General features: G+C 36.8%; 1 protein-coding gene across 4 annotated transcripts in view; it reads right to left on the bottom strand.

The window, feature by feature from the left end:
• hdac5 (histone deacetylase 5) overlaps nt 1-17,657 on the bottom strand; it is a 104,514-nt gene that overhangs the window by 51,297 nt on the left and 35,560 nt on the right. Inside the window, exon 1 of one of the 4 annotated variants that reach the window (XM_053228270.1) lies at nt 8,757-8,992. The exons of the other annotated variants lie outside the window; for them this stretch is intronic. The gene's annotated coding sequence lies outside the window, so the exon portion shown is untranslated. Of the gene's footprint in view, nt 1-8,756; nt 8,993-17,657 lie in introns of those variants that run through there. 4 annotated transcript variants of the gene reach the window in all.

The raw sequence follows: 17,657 nt of genomic DNA, 5'->3' as shown, positions 1-17,657 counted from the left end.
CAGGACGCTTTGATAATTATGAACACATCTTTCACCAATTAGCGTTTGTTTGCATGTCCTCTGTCTATCAAAGACAGAGATCGATGTGTGTGACGGAGGAAAAATGCCCACCAAGCTCCTGCAGGCTCTCTGGAGACGCGTTTAGGATTTCAGTTTTCCAGCTTTTCCGCCCTTCCCCCTGCTTCGGATATTTTTTTTTTCTTTTTTAAACGGGGCTGTTTTGCAGAAAGCCGAGCTTACGTCATGGTTATTTTCTTCTACACCAGCTCTGGTGGAGACGGGAAAGAGAGAGAGAGAGAGAGTTAAAGGAGAGAGAGAGAGAGAGAGATGGACAGAAAAGAAGACAGAGAGAGAGAAAGAGAGAAAGAGAGAAGCATGAATATTGCTTTCCAGAAATAGCACATAGCAACGCTTGCTAGGCCGCCCTGTCAAATCTGCTCTGCGTCCTCGTCTTGTTAGCGGAGCGGAGCGGAGAGAGGATGGGGGTGGAGAGATAGAGAGAAAAAAGAGAGCGAGAGAGAGATGGGCATGCGAGATAAAGAATGACAGGGTGAAGGATGGAGGAGACGGTTGTGAGGATCAACAAGTTGGCGTGGGATATCTGCGTAACAGCGTAACATTCGGACTCGCTTCTGGAGCTAATCAGAGAGCGGCTGTGGGGAAACGGCGTGATTTATGAGGCTCGGGAAGCTCCGAGGCGAAGGGGAAGATCCCCGCTCGGGGAGAACGCACGTCTGTGGAAACCCGGAATAAAGTAATAATAAAGCAAGAATAAAGCAAGTGAGGGGAAACAGACGGATAATAATAACAATAATAATAATAATGTTATTATTTTTATTAAAAGTTTGATCAATGATTTTTTTTTTAATTTAAGCTGTTCTGATACTCAAAGTGCAAACAAATAAGCCCCGCCCTTCGTTTCACTTCTGAAACCACGCCCCCAAAACACACGGCAGAGTTTTCAGAAGCGATTAGAGACACGTCCTTGTGCTGATTGGTTGGATTCATGTGGTTTTTTTCTGTTTACAGCCACAGAGACCATCGTTTCTCCTCCGAGTAGATATCTTACAGAAGTGCTACATATTACTCTGCGTTCACGTGACTAAGCCTCAGGTGATGTTCCTTTTTTGCGTACGTGTGTGACACATCAAGCAACATGTGTACTGAGATTTCAGTAGTGCGAAGCTGAGCACATAACGTTAATCAAATGAACTTGTATATAACTAGCTTTACAAAAATAAATAAATAATCTCTACTAGCATTTCTGCTGAACAGGCCACGCCCACAAGTGACAATGGTAGCAGTACAATCGACACAAGTGACTTGCTGAGTGCTAGCGTGAACGTAGGGTTACGCTGTGCCCTGATTTTAACATCACTCACCGCACTTTTAATGAAAACGAAATATTAAAAAACTGACTATGGACATCTCTACACCATCCTCTGACCATCCTGACCCCTCCCACTTCCTCCGTAACTCACGGTTACACGATGCTATCACAAAAAGGCCATGATGTAATCATCCCTAATATGCCACTTTAAGAAATTTTTAACAGCAAATAATCTGATGTGGACACCAAAAATGAAGACAAAAAAAAAAAAAACAGGACAGGGCTTGGGGCTCCTAGCACATTTACACCAGCTGACCACAGTGTATAGTGTAAAGTGTATAGTGTAATAACGTAAAGTGTAAAGTGTAAAGTGTATAGTGTAAAGTGTAATAATGTAAAGTGTATAGTGTGAAGTGTATATCGTATAATGTAATAGTGTAATAATGTATAGTGTAATAGTGTAATAATGTAAAGTGTAATAGTGTAATAATGTAAAGTGTATAGTGTAACAATGTATAGTGTAATAGTGTAATAATGTAAAGTGTATAGTGTAACAATGTAAAGTGTATAGTGTAATAGTGTAATAGTGTATGGTGTAGAGTGCGAAGTGTAAAGTGTATAGTGTAATAGTGTATAGTGTAATAGTGTAAAGTGTATAGTGTAATAGTGTAAAGTGTATAGCGTATAGTGCATAGTGTAATAGTGTAATAATGTATGGTGTAATAGTGTATGGTGTATAGTGCGAAGTGTAAAGTGTATAGTATAATAGTATATGGTGTATAGTGTAATAGTGTAAAGTGTATAGTGTATAGTATAATAGTGTAATAATGTAAAGTGTAAAGTGTAATAGTGTAATAATGTAAAGTGTAAAGTGTATAGTATAATAGTGTAATAGTGTAAAGTGTATAGTGTAGTAGTGTATAGTGAGAAGTGTAATAACATATAGCATAAGTGTATAGTGTAATAGTGTACAGTGTAATAGTGTATAGTGTAATAGTGTATAGTGTAATAGTGTATAGTGTAATAGTGTAATAGTGTACAGTGTATAGTGTATAGTGTAATAGTGTACAGTGTATAGTGTATAGTGTACAGTGTATAGTGTAGTAGTGTAATAGTGTAATAGTGTATAGTGTACAGTGTACAGTGTATAGTGTATAGTGTACAGTGTATAGTGTATAGTGTAATAGTGTAATAGTGTATAGTGTACAGTGTACAGTGTATAGTGTATAGTGTAGTATAGTGTATAGCGTATAGTGTACAGTGTATAGTGTAGTAGTGTATAGTGTAATAGTGTACAGTGTACAGTGTATAGTGTAGTAGTGTACAGTGTATAGTGTATAGTGTACAGTGTATAGTGTATAGTGTATTAGTGTACAGTGTATAGTGTATAGTGTAGTAGTGTACAGTGTATAGTGTAGTAGTGTACAGTGTATAGTGTATAGTGTAGTAGTGTACAGTGTATAGTGTATAGTGTAATAGTGTACAGTGTAGTATTGTATAGTGTACAGTGTACAGTGTATAGTGTAGTATTGTATAGTGTATAGCGTATAGTGTACAGTGTACAGTGTATAGTGTAGTATTGTATAGTGTATAGTGTATAGCGTATAGTGTACAGTGTATAGTGTAGTAGTGTATAGTGTAATAGTGTACAGTGTACAGTGTAGTAGTGTACAGTGTATAGTGTATAGTGTACAGTGTATAGTGTATAGTGTAGTAGTGTACAGTGTATAGTGTATAGTGTAGTAGTGTACAGTGTATAGTGTATAGTGTAATAGTGTACAGTGTAGTATTGTATAGTGTACAGTGTACAGTGTATAGTGTAGTATTGTATAGTGTATAGCGTATAGTGTACAGTGTATAGTGTAGTAGTGTATAGTGTAATAGTGTACAGTGTACAGTGTATAGTGTAGTAGTGTACAGTGTATAGTGTATAGTGTACAGTGTATAGTGTAGTAGTGTACAGTGTATAGTGTATAGTGTAGTAGTGTACAGTGTATAGTGTATAGTGTAGTAGTGTACAGTGTATAGTGTAGTAGTGTACAGTGTAGTAGTGTACAGTGTATAGTGTACAGTGTAGTAGTGTACAGTGTATAGTGTAGTAGTGTACAGTGTATAGTGTACAGCGTATAGTGTACAGTGTAGTATTGTATAGTGTACAGTGTACAGTGTATAGCGTATAGTGTACAGTGTATAGTGTAGTAGTGTATAGTGTAATAGTGTACAGTGTACAGTGTATAGTGTACAGTGTAGTAGTGTACAGTGTATAGTGTATAGTGTAGTAGTGTACAGTGTATAGTGTACAGTGTAGTAGTGTACAGTGTATAGTGTACAGTGTAGTAGTGTACAGTGTATAGTGTACAGTGTAGTAGTGTACAGTGTATAGTGTAGTAGTGTACAGTGTATAGTGTACAGCGTATAGTGTACAGTGTAGTATTGTATAGTGTACAGTGTACAGTGTATAGTGTAGTATTGTATAGTGTATAGTGTATAGCGTATAGTGTACAGTGTATAGTGTAGTAGTGTATAGTGTAATAGTGTACAGTGTACAGTGTATAGTGTACAGTGTAGTAGTGTACAGTGTATAGTGTATAGTGTAGTAGTGTACAGTGTATAGTGTACAGTGTAGTAGTGTACAGTGTATAGTGTAGTAGTGTACAGTGTACAGTGTATAGTGTATAGTGTAGTAGTGTACAGTGTACAGTGTATAGTGTAGTAGTGTACAGTGTACAGTGTAGTATTGTATAGTGTAATAGTGTATAGTGTACAGTGTAATAGTGTACAGTGTAGTATTGTATAATGCAGTAGTGTATAGTGTACAGTGTAATAGTGTATAGTGTACAGTGTATAGTGTAATAGTGTATAGTGTATAGTGTACAGTGTACAGTGTATAGTGTATAGTGTACAGTGTACAGTGTAATAGTGTACAGTGTAGTATTGTATAGTGCAGTAGTGTATAGAACACCATTTGAGACGCAGCCTTTGGCACGTCTTTTCTGCAGATCAGTGATGTATGGAGTACGGCCACACCCCTCCTCCTCAATTTAAACGTCTTTTGTTTAATTATACTTAAAAAGCATGCGTTAACAGGAGCAGCTATTTAGCTAGCCCATAGCATCTCATTAGCTGATTTCAAAACAAATACGGACGTTGCAGAAAAGCGATCTATTTTGGATCTGAAGCGGATCCAAAATAGTTTTGGATCCAGATCTAAATGCGGCCCCAGGGCAGGGCCTGCGTCCAAGCCATGAGCCTCGTAGTGTCCGTTCAGATAACGATGACGAAGCCCCTCTACCCCCACCAAAGTTTAACCCAAGTCAGCAACCATGGACATGGAACCTTGAAGAACCCTTGAAGGAACCTTCGATGCTCCTGTGTGGCTAAACAAGATCACATGACTGCAGTTTATCCGACATGCTAATCATCCTTTATATGATAAGCGCATGAGCCTTGGCGCCATGGACCATAAAACTCCCACATCCCATAATATCCCTTAATATCCCATAATATCCCCCCTTCTCCTCCAGAACAGTGACCCATTCAGCACACATGGTGTCCAGAAGTGTGGCCGTGTGGCACGGGGGAGAATTTTTTTGCACACTTTCCCTTCAGGCTTCGACTCTCCTGCTTCCACCTTTCATGCGCGGATTTAAAAAAAAAAAGAAGAAGAAGAAGGAGAAGACGAAGAAAGCGAACGCGCAGCATAAACACGGAGACGCTGAAACGTCGTGGCCGAGCCGCGGGCTGAGAGCGCACCACTGTTTATGTGTTCTATAAATGCACCGGCATTGACGTCAAACGCTCGCACGGCTGGAATGTTGTTTTCTGGGTAAACTTCGACGTGTGGTGCGGAATTCAGAAAGCCGGCCAGGGAAAGAGGAGGAGGTCTGATCCCGGCTCGTTACACCCAGATATACAGGGCTCTTCTTTCAAAAAATAAAATGATATCATTTGAGATTTTTAAACCATTAGGACTGTCAGTGCTTTGAACAACAGCTCGGGAACTTTTTAATACCGCACGCTTAGTGTTTAGTAGATACTTATTATTAAAAATTAATTTTTAGCTTCACTAATCCAATTTTTTTTTATATAAATAGATAAAATTTATTTCCATAAACCTATAAAATATACTGGTTATTTATTCCACATTAAGCTGAACAGATTTGCATATTTTATTACCTCATGTGGCATTTTTTTCTTTATTTTTATATACTTTCTGCCTCTTTTTTTTGCATAAACCAGAATGTAAAAATGATAAATAAATAATACGTTTAATGCAGATTAGCCTGGTCTGTTAACAGGTCTTGGATCTTTCAACTTATTAATAAGAACAACAATTAAATATATATATATATGTAAAGTCTTTCAAAAAGGTCACTATACAAAAGATTATAAAAGATTAAGTAAAAATATACAAATAAAAAATTTAAGCAAGATAATTTTACAATTATTTTAATTCAAATATTTTTATTAAAGTCTATTAAAATAGAAGCAAGAAGAAAAAGGGACATAAAAATCATGCACTAAAAAAGGGAAGGGATAAAAACAACCAAAAAAGTAAAGCTGAAAAAAAAAAAAAAAAAAAAAAAAACAAATCCGACTTTATATTGCATCATGTTATTTACTATTTTTTCTTCAGTGTACTTTAATTTTTTAAAAAACTTTGTGAATTTTTTTAAGAACATGTGAAGCACTTCATCTGACTTATTATTTATTTATCAAAATTAGTTAGTTGTATATTATTTATGCACTGATTTTATCTGTTATTAATTATTTATTGACTAATTAAAAAGTATTATTTATAATTATTTTTCTAAATGTTATTACAGTATGTTCATTTCTATCTTTTACTGCATTGCTTTATTTTCTAGCGTTTGTTATTCGTTAAAACCTTTACGATTTTTAAATACATCTGTAAAGCATTAAAGTTGTTTTTAATGCGCTACATAAATAAATTCGACTTTAAATTCGACTGAATTAGACTTTTATTATTTATTTATTCATTTAATGATAGAATATCTGTCAGATACCTGTAATGATCTGCTAATGTTTACGTTAACCAAAAAATCCCGACTGTCTCGGGTTAAAATCAGAGTAGAGCTCACTGGGGTTTTGCTTTGTTTTGCCGGGACGAACACAGACGAGTGACAAATTAAAGGAAAAACCTGAACAAACAAACAAACAAACAAACAAACAAACAAAGGCTTCCATACAGATGGACTTCAGGACACCATTACGGTATAAAACGTATAAAATTGCTCGGCAGGTAGAGCTGCCCTCCATTTTGGATTAAGACAGAAAGAGGAAGTGATTGAAGTGACTTTGGGGGCGGAGCTTCAGTAACTAAGACGCTCAGCCGGCTGCGTCTCGATACGAGCGATGATTAAAAATCTGGAGTTAGTGAGAATTCTATGGTTAAGACAGGAAACAGAGGAAATAGGAAATTGGAGGTTGAGAGGAAATACTTCATAAACGTCATGAAGGGGAAAGAAATTAGAAATTTGTCAACGCAGAACGTGATCACATGACCACACGTTGGGCTTTTCCTTTAATTCGTCACACGTCTGTTCAGTGTTTATCTTTTATATCAGAGCATTTATGTTTAAAAGCTAACTGACCCACGCTAGCGTGTTTTTTATAGCATTCAGACTGTGACTGAGCCACACACACACTCACACACTCACACTCACACATTTCTCTCCGCTGTGTGTGTGTGTGTGTGTGTGTGTGTGTAAGTGTAAGTGTGAAAGCCGTGTATACACTACAGACAGTCTCTGCTCTCACACTCGCACTGCGTGTAGGCGGGAGCTCGGCCCAACGTCCCCCACACACACACACACACACACACACACACACACACACACAGTTAGAAGAGATTCCCTCTGTAACCCAGCTTCCTCTCATCTCAAAGGGATTACGCAAAAAAATCTACGATTATAATCTACAATACGGAATTCAGCTTCGTCAACGAGAGATTTTTTTTTTTCTCCACACGCAACATTTTATCCTACAATAAGATCAAGTGCAATAAGATCCTACTGGTCGCCGTTTGATGACATCACAAGCGTATGAGAAGTTCTGATTATAACCTGGCACGAAAATATCAAAACTAAATAAAAGTTAAAAAAAGAGAAACTTATAAAACTACACTACGAAGTAGCTAAAACTAAACTGCATCTAAAATGTATTACAAAAAAATAAAAATTAGTTTAAAAGAAAAACCTTCGAAACACTGGACTCCGGGGACACAGCGATCTTGAGCTTATAGCTATGCCCTGGTTTAAAAAATAATAATAAACAAATAAAGCAGATTTCTTGTTTTGCAACATTCACGAGACTCAGTTTAGAAAATCTTTCTCCATAAGTATTGAAAATAAAGGAAAAAATATCGAAATAAAATGAAGTAAAAATAAAAACAAAAATTTTAATATATAAATATTTAATATAAAAAAAGAAAAAAAAACTAAAACTATCACAAATAGATAACAAGAACTTATAAAACTACTAACAAAATAAAATGTATTTATATAAAAATTTTATATAAAAAAAAATATTACTTTAAGAAAAATTCGAAACCTCCAAAACACTGGACTGAAATAGGAAGTTTAAAAGAAAGCTACAATATTACTACGATACAAATATCTCTAAACCCACAAAAACTACAAAAAGCTACAAAAACTGTTTTTAAAACGTTACTAAAACTATTTTAATTATGAAATAAAGAAAATGAAAAACAATTTTTTTAAAAGTACAAAGGATTGAAAAAATATTGGGGAAAAAACTAAAAACTAAATACACTACTTAGAAACTAGTTTAAACAACAGAGAAAAAAAATAAATAAAAATAAAATGCTTGATTTACTAAAATAAAAATATTTCTAAAACAATAAATGCGCCAAAATGCATTCAAAATAAAAACTAGTTGTTTTTTTTTTTTAAATAAACTAAAACAAAATCAAACACCCTGCGCTTGCTGCATGTGTTTAGCGTTCACTGTCACACACTTGTATTTGTAGGCGAGCTGCGTAAACACTGAGGCGGGAGCAGGAGCGGGCGTGTCCTGAATGCATCAGTGGGATAAACAGGGACACTTCAGAGACTGCTGGAAGTCTAAGCTTTTCTCTAGGAGAGGTTCAGGAGTCGTAGCCCCGCCCCTGCGCTATAAACCCGCCCCTCGCCACAGCGCAGTGAGGGCAGAGCGTCTCAGCGGGGATCTGTACAGGAGCCGAGCAGCGCTGAGGTTCTCACCTCTCACCTATATATATATATATATATATATATATATATACTTATTTATTTATATATCGAGCCAGAAGCCTTTCTATAAAAACACCAGCGAGTCCAGAAACACAGCAGAGTGCCAGCGCAGGCCCGAGCTCTCACAACTCCTCGTAATAGATCATACGAAAAAAACAGAGACGATGACAAACCACTGAGCTTTTCCTTCTGCAGAGAGGATTCGGGGTCGTGGCGTCCTGTTCCTGACGTCCTCGGGTTTTTATCACAAGCACGACGCGGGGAACGTTCCTCACCTCGTCACCGGCGCAGCACCGGTCCTCTGCTCGCGTCAAGCAGGAGCGGACTGCGACAACATCACAACTGTACAACTAAAGACAAGTATTTTCTACAGTTAAATACAAAACGGAAAATTCCTAACAAAAAAAAAAAAAAAAAAAAGAAAACGAAAAGGAAATATTAAGTGAAAAATGAAACTAACTAAATAAAAAAGTGAATAAATAAATAAATAAATAAATAAATAAATAAATAAATAAATAAATAAATAAGTGAATAAATAAATAAAAGCTAACCGAAACCTCTGAAAAATGAAAAGATAAAAAAATAACAAACTACTTTTTGAAAAATGTTAAATAAACAAACAAATAAACAAACAAACAAAAACAAATAGATGCTAACAGAAATCTCCGAAAAATGAAAAGATGAACAATCTACTTTTTGATAAATAAATAAATAAATAAATAAATAAATAGACTAACAGAAATCTCAGAGAAAAAAAAAAAAAAGATGACAAGTAACAAAAAAATAAACAAACAAACAAATAAATAAATAAAAAATTATAAAAAATGGAATATCACGGAGCCGACAGCGGATTGGAGGCTGGTTTAGAGTTTAGGTAATGTGAGGTTCAGGCAGCGAGGACTTGGCAAACAATATGAGCAATAAATAAATAAATAAATAAATAAATAAAAGTGGTGTCTTGTTATAGAGCAGGAACATCGGGGCGAGAACAGCGACGCTAAATTTAGACCTTCTTCATTTAGCTGCATCGTACAAACAACAACAGCACCCTGTTAAAGATGCCTCCATGGCTGCGTTTACATCACCAACCAGCTCCGATTTTACCTTTCAAAACACTCGAGATCACTTTTCAACTCGAAATTACAAATCAGATCAGACACAGTAGGCCACCGTAAACAGACGGGTTTTTACAGGGGATTTAACACATCGGATATCGCTGCGTACGTGTAAAAGGCTCGGACCGTGATAGCCAAAACTCTGGTCATATGACCTCACACATAAACGCTCACGTCTGATCTTCCTGCTCGCTCACTGTTATTTCAGCTGGTCTAATACTCATCATTTGGTGCTCAAAGGACACGTGTGAATCACGACGAGACGTCAGCGCTGTCCTGATTAAATAAACTTATCAATCTGATCAATCTGGGGCGGGGCGATAAGACGATACGACATCGATATCGTTATATAATTTATCATAATACACTTTATATCGTGATATAAATGTCGTTATATAGATATCATGATACCTTCTACTGACTTAATTTTTTGTCACATTGGCCACACCCCTAGACACAACCGTATGTAACAATCTTCAAAGATGGGCAAGGAGGAAGCGGGAACCGAGTGAACGTAAGCGTAACGTTTAATCATAAACATAAACATAACGTAAACCACAAACACGTGACACGCGTGCGTCTCTGTCTCTCCCTCGGCGTCACCTACTGATTAGCCAACTCAATTACGCTAACGTAAAATTACACAATTTCAACAAGGATCAACAGGATCCCTTCCTTCCTACAGCCTCGCTCATGATACTGGTAAAAAGTTGCTGTTTTTAGCCGAGCGCATTTTTGCGCAGGAATGATGTCAAACACGGGAATCGGACGTGCGTCACCTCTTGCGTATATGTAAACAGACGTGATTAAAAAAAAAATAAAAATCTAATTATTATCAAAATATCAGAATAGTGCATCAAGGGGAAGCGGGTCACCACACGCAGTCACTCATCCACTCAATGAGCTGGGAGAAATGTCAGCACGGCCTGATCTGATGCTCCTGTAGAGCTCTGGAGAGGCTGGAGTGCACGCGTCGTAGCGGAAATTCACAGCGTAACGCTCTGTTAAGACACGTTTCTTATCCTCTAGCAGGTTCTGCACCTTCTACACTGTATGAAATGCTAATAAAATACTGTCCGAATTCTGTGAGAACGTGTTTGCGTGATGTCTGATTATAGGATGAAGATCCGCTAACGATAGATCTGCGATTAAAGAAAATCACGAAATACGATGCTGTTTACGTCATCAGTCTCCTGGACTGAAGCAGAGTCCCGTAAACGCAAACACTGTTCAAAATCAGCTTAAAGTAATAGAGTTTTTTCCGTTTCATCGTCATGGCTACCATATCTGTAGTCGCCTCCTATCGGTGGGTTTTAGGCGAGCGCTCTAGTCGTAGCAGTGCTCACATTTTTTTTTTTAATTACACAATGATCAGAAAATGCACCATTACACATCCTTCATAAGAGCTTTCTCCTACATGCTGAATATTAATTAAAAAAAAAAAATTGAGTAGGGCTTCAACCTTCACTACATGATTCAACAATTCCACTTTCTGAAGGTCCCAAAATAACAGTTTCTCTTCCTAGAGGCCCATAAAAACAGCAGAATGTGTGTTAGACGAGGCCCCAGTCTCAGCGCTCGCTGCTCTCAGAGTCTGCAAAAAGCTTCTGACATCATCACTGCTGCGTCAACTGGGGAATCTGTGAGCAAAAAAAAGCAAAGCCGCGATCAATGCGGCACGTTGTGCCCGAGGCGCGGAGAGTGAACGAGTGAACGAGTGAACGAGAGAGAGAGTTTCTTAACGGGACGTAAAGACCACGCAGTGACATCACTGTGACATCACCGCACAAGACCGTTCTTATCAGTTATTATTAGAGCAGCGCAGCTTCTGAGAGAGAAAAGATAAAGGGCTGAGTGATATTCTGAAATAATAACAATACTGCGATAAACTTTTCTCAGATATTGCAGCTTCATCGTGACTTTTTTTAAAAATTATTAACAAAAATGGGTAGAAGCAGCTTATTTTATAGTGATATGAAAATAATCACTAAACAGTTTTGTTTTTTTTTAAAGTGCTGTTTTGCTGGTAGTTTTTAACAAACTTATACATCAGGGTCAGCGCTGGGTGATAAAATGATTTTATATCGACATCGTGATACGTTTAGTCACAATACACTTTTCTGAGATCTCGTAAATATCATGATATATTTTTATTATTTTTTTCAATTTTTTAGAATTACAAAAATTACAGTTATTGTTTTTTTTTATAATTACAAACTGACAGAGTTGTAGAAACAGCTGAGTTGATGTTCCTTTTAGTGTTAAATATTATTCATTTATTTTTTTACAAATAAAAATGTTTTTAATATACAAAATTAATGCATTTTTGTAGAAATTAAATGAACTATCAGACAAGTTTTTTTAATGGAACTCAAATTAAAAAAAAAATTCAAATAAAAACTTAAATAAATATTATGATAAGTGTCGTGTGTCGTAGAAATGTCTGGAAAATCATGATGTATTTTTGTCATATCGCCTGCCTGTAAATAAAACAGTAAAAATGCAACCAAATAAAAAAATTGCAACAATAATTAGCAGTGACGAAAAAAAAAAAACTATATAGATATAAAAAACAAAATATAAAAATATATATTATATAAAAATATACAATGACAAAAACTAATGTTAAAAATGAATGCAAAAGTAATGTGTTATTAAAAATAAGGCGGATCATAAATGCTAGTTAAATGCTAAAGTGAATTTAAACCAAAAAAAAAAAAAACATGAACAGATGGAATCTGACGAATGTTTAATGGTGAGAAAAGAAACAAAAGAAAAACAAAAAGTGGATATTTTGTTTTCTATGGATTCAGGGTGCCATGATATGATTATACACATTCATGGTGGATGCTCTGTATTTAAATATAAGCTAAATATTTACGTCTTATGCATATATCTTACACTCGAATTGCCTTTTCCTTTTATCTAAACTGTCTGATTGCTCTGATTCGGCTGAAGCTGGAGGTCTGAGTGGAAAACGACGAGCGGACGGAGCGGTCAGTCATGGGGTCAGCGTGGCTAATCCATAAAGATTAGCGCGGATCCGCGTTACATAAGCGAGGTTTGTTTCATTAAAACGCTTCCTGTGCTGAGTGAGGCTTATTTACCAACTCCAACACATCCTGAAATGAGATTAGCCACCCACTGAGCAACTGATCCTGGATCAGCCGCCTAAATTTATACGTCACAGATTCAGATTTTTTATTCCCGTAACTCTGCGCTACATGCCCGGGCCAACACAGGGCCGTCTGTTCAGCTCCCGCATGAAATAAGTGAATAAATTCCTTCCTACAAAATGTCAGGCGTCTAACAGGCCTGGTGTTCCAGGGATGACGATCCGAGCGACCGGAATTACAGCCGGCGTACGTGTAGGTTAATCTCACTCCTTTATGGGAATGATATATAGAGCTGGAAATACATTTCTAAAATGATTTATACATAATTTAGAGCTACTTAAAATTTAAAAAAGCCATGTTATTTTTTTTTATCATCCGTATTTTTCCTGTTTTTGAAAAACATGTTCATTTAAAGTTTTTTTTACATAAAGAAAGATATTAGTTACAGAATAATTTACACTAAAAGTAGATTTTCCCCCCCAAGTCTCGACGATACGACAATAAAATATCGATATTGCAAAAAATGTTGACATTGTGTATCGTGACAAAGGAGTGGACGATACAAACTGCCCGCAAAAAAAGTAATGTTTTATTAAAAAAAAAAAAAAAAAAAAAAAACTCTTTAATGAAATTTATAATTTATTATTATTATTATTACTAAATTATTACTAAAATATTTTTTAAATATTAAAAGAAAATAATATATATATATATATATATATATATATATATATATATATATATATATATATATATATATATATATACACACACACACACACACACATATATGAACATATTTAACAAAAAACAAGAAAAAATGTTTTATTTACATTATACAATTTTTAGATTTTTAACATCACATCAGCTGCTTCCAGTCAGTTTGTAACTAAACTTATAAAATTAAAAAAAACATAAAGTTATAAAAAGATACCAGGATATCATCGATATCTCAGGAAAGTGTATTATGACAGAATTTATCACGAGATCGATATTGTTTTTCTTTTAATTTCATTACTTCATGTATCAAGTAAACGATAGCTTACCGATTGTTACGTTTTCTCACTTTTTCTACATCAAGTACATTTTATTTTTCGTAGATGTTCGATTTAAAAACAATCTCTGAACTTGGTTCTATACTGGTTCTATGACGCACCTCTGCTGTTTTGTTGCTCCTTTTAATACCAAAACCTCAGTAAAAATTAAACAGCATGTAATATGATCACATCTTAAATATCTTCAAGTATCGCAATATGACAATTTTCCCCCATACTTTGCGACGTGATTTTAAAAAAGTTAAATCCTTTTTTTTTTCTTTTTTAAAATCAAATTTAATCTCTCAACACACTTTAACCAGCTGATCAATCTGCTACCAGCTCTCACTCTTTAGCTTCAGGTGTGTTATGAGCAAAAAAAAAAAAACAGGATAAAAACTAAATTCTGAGCACCGGAGCTGTTCAGAGGTTTCACACACATGGTTTGAGTCGCTGAAAAGCGCTTGCCACTGAAGTAGGCGCTGTTAGAAAGTGACAGAAAAGACGTGTTGACTCATGAAGAGATAGAGAGATGTGCTAGCAGAGTCGCTAACAGGGCTGTTGACAGAGTTTGGAAAATAAAAAAGATTTCTGGAATATATAGAGTGCTGATGCTGTGTAATTTGTACAGTGTGTGTACGAATTTTACATTTTACATAAATTTAAATTTATCGTTTTACAAGATTATATACAAAGTGCCTTTCTGAGGGTTTAGAGTCTCGCAGACCAACACATTTCCCTGTTGCTATGTGCGCACACACACTACAACCAGCTAATCCCTGCTTACTCTAAGCCTCAGACTCCGCCCACGGCTCGTGAAGCAGTTTCTACTTATTGTGCACTGATCTGGCCACAAGCTTCAGAATCATACAAACTGCAATCTGATTGGCTAGTCCCATTTTCCGGGGGGAAAATAAACTTTTAAACACTGTGACATTTAGCTTTTTCTGGAGCAAGATACTGTCCCTGGACTGAAAAAACCCTCACAGCATTTCATCATCAAGTTCTTCCACAGGTTTGCTTAATGCATCTCGCCAATATTTTGCTCCAAAGAGGTTCTGTGGTTGGTCCTCAGTCAGTCGAAATGTCCTCTTCCTGTGAAAGTAGACGCATCTCGGCCACAAAACATACTCTTTAGGGACATCTAGAAGAAGTGTGGCTCGTACGATGAGTCCAAAGTTAACTTTCAATTCATTTGTTCTTTCATTCACCTGCAGTAAGCTCTGTATCCTGGTCAGGCCTGTGGTGGATCCATGGCATATCCCGGGAACACTGGGTGTGAGGTGGGAATACACACTGGATGAGACACCCCCCCCACACACACACACACACACACACACACACACACATTTACCCACTCACTGACAACTAGGGGCAATTTACAATCACTGGCGTGTTTTTGGAAAGTGGGAGTAAACCGGAGAACCCTGAGGAACCCTTCTCTAGTCTAAGAGCCTATAAATATAACAGATGTGACAAACTGGCTAATATTTTGCACGGTTACCATAGAAACAGCCTACAATTTGATTTGACCTGTGTGCTGTTGTAGCGAAACTTTAGCTTATGATCAGTTGGTGCACCGATTTTAACTCTACAACCGGGAAACTTTCACAGGACTTCGCTTGTGAGCGAGTGTTTAAACTCACGACCTTCTGGTCTCTAGCGCAAAATCTTAACGGCTGAATAAGCACTGCTGAGTCAGGCAGTTTTAAATAACCTGCTACGTGACCGTGTCACCTGGTACAGCCGGTTACAACTGAGACCATGGAGCACTTTTCACAAAATCCATCCTTCTGGGGAAAAAAAAAAAAAAAAAAAAAAAAAAAAAAGGGATTAACTTTTTTTTTTCTCCTTGCCTTTCTTCATGCTTGGACCCCCTTGAGACGTCTATTTTAAGAAAAGCCTCAGCATTTCATCATTCTCTAGGCTTCCGATGCCAGAGTTTCACGGGCCGGATGTATCTTCCCATCATGTTCTCAGAAGCTCTCTCCACAAAGCACTTTGGATTCTTTGAAGAGTTCGTCACCTTGGAGCAGTAGGTGAAAACTCAAGTGAGAAAAAAAAAAAAAAAAAACAACGGTGGAATTTGCTATAAATCACTCAAACTGTCTAAACCAAAATCTGCGCATCAGTATGAACACAGATATGAAACCAAACGCCTGCACCTGACCATGATTACCACAGAGAAAGTATTTTGGAGACGCAATCCTAATCCGTTGGTGGTTCCACAGCTGGTCTCAGATCAGAGCCAGAGCACGGCGGCTTCCCTCGGAGCGCTTGTGTTATTTAAACAGGTGTCACATGGATGGTACGGGAGGATGTGGGAGGATGTGGGAGGACGTAGGAGGACGTGTTCTGATCTAAACTCTCTGGTTGCTGAGATCAGCTCACTCAAGAACACGTGAGAGACGTGAGCACAACTGTACGATTCTCAGAAAGTCAGAGGTAGGGAGGTGGGACATGATAAGCGAAGTCTGTTTGTCCAGTTTTCTGTTTACGCTTCATCATAGTATGCAATCTGAGATCCCAAGATTCAGCTTTTTAGCCACATGTTAGAAGTGTAAATGAATTCATTTCTCCAAACCATGTGTGACACTGAAGCCGATTTACTAAAAGGTTTGAGCATGAAAAAAAACCCAACAATAAACGTGCAAGCTGATTTACTAACAATATGAGGATTCTATCTTTCACAAAATACCACGTGATGTCCAGTTTCTCCTGTTATCCTTAATAAATATGAACGCAATTTGGAGCTAAAGATGTAAAATATAATGCGGAGTCGATGCAAATTGATTCGTTTTTCATCCACGATGTGATTTACTGCAACCTAGGAAACAAATCGGTACAACCTAAAAACAGGTATTAAATTTGCAGAACTCCGTTCACTAGGTTTTAATAAGTCTGTATCTCAAAATGATCAGAATGACTTCTAAAATGATAACAATATAACCAAATCAGGTTCGTTTCATGGTAGAGACTCGTTACACAATCGCACCACTGATGCTAACAGAGTTTAAAAATAAAAAAACTGTAGAAAACTTATGAAATAAACATACTTTCATTTGTGTTATATTCATAATGTATTTTCTACAGTTTTTTGATGCAACCTTTAATCGGTGTAATACAGGACGCACAGTTGTGCACACGTAGCAACAATTCGTTTCTTTCGAGAGACCAGAACTTGCCGATGTAATTTATGCAATTATTCTTCTTAACCCCTCTTCAAAACAACAAATTAGTACATCAGAGACTTAAAACCTTCCAATACATTACGATGTAATCATTAGACACGGTCAATGAACGCCAAAGTTGGCGAAATTTCCACTCTGTGCAAGAATCACGATTTTGACGTGGCAACAACTGGAAACGTGGAACAGCACAGAAAGTTGTTCAATCCGTCCAACCAGAAACTCGAAGTGGAAGCGCATAAGAATAAAATCAAACCATGACCCTATTCGACACAAGGAACAGCCACGGAACAACTCAGCTTTTTAAAAAATGAGAAGAAAAGTAAAGACTAGGTGCTACAGGCGCGTTTATTTATGGATCGCCGCAGGTTATTTGCATGCTAAACATCTGTCTGAACTACATTTAGCAGGTAAATCAGGGCACCTGTATTGCCATTCAAAACGCACAAACATCTGAACACATAAGCCAACAACGCTAAAGTCGAATCGGCTGATCGTCCGGGTTTAGGTTTGTATCGCACCCCGTGAAGGTTTCTCTCCAAACAAAGTGTTAAATGTCGTGAATTATAAAGCCGTGTTAAAGGACGGTGGTCCAACACGAAAAGCGCATCCGTTTCTGGT

The sequence above is a fragment of the Pangasianodon hypophthalmus genome, chromosome 23, assembly GCF_027358585.1.
Source record: "Pangasianodon hypophthalmus isolate fPanHyp1 chromosome 23, fPanHyp1.pri, whole genome shotgun sequence".
In the NCBI taxonomy this organism is placed as follows: Eukaryota; Metazoa; Chordata; class Actinopteri; order Siluriformes; family Pangasiidae; genus Pangasianodon; species Pangasianodon hypophthalmus.
The sequence above is the reverse complement of the archived record's forward strand: the minus strand, read 5'-3'. Positions and strand labels throughout refer to the sequence as shown.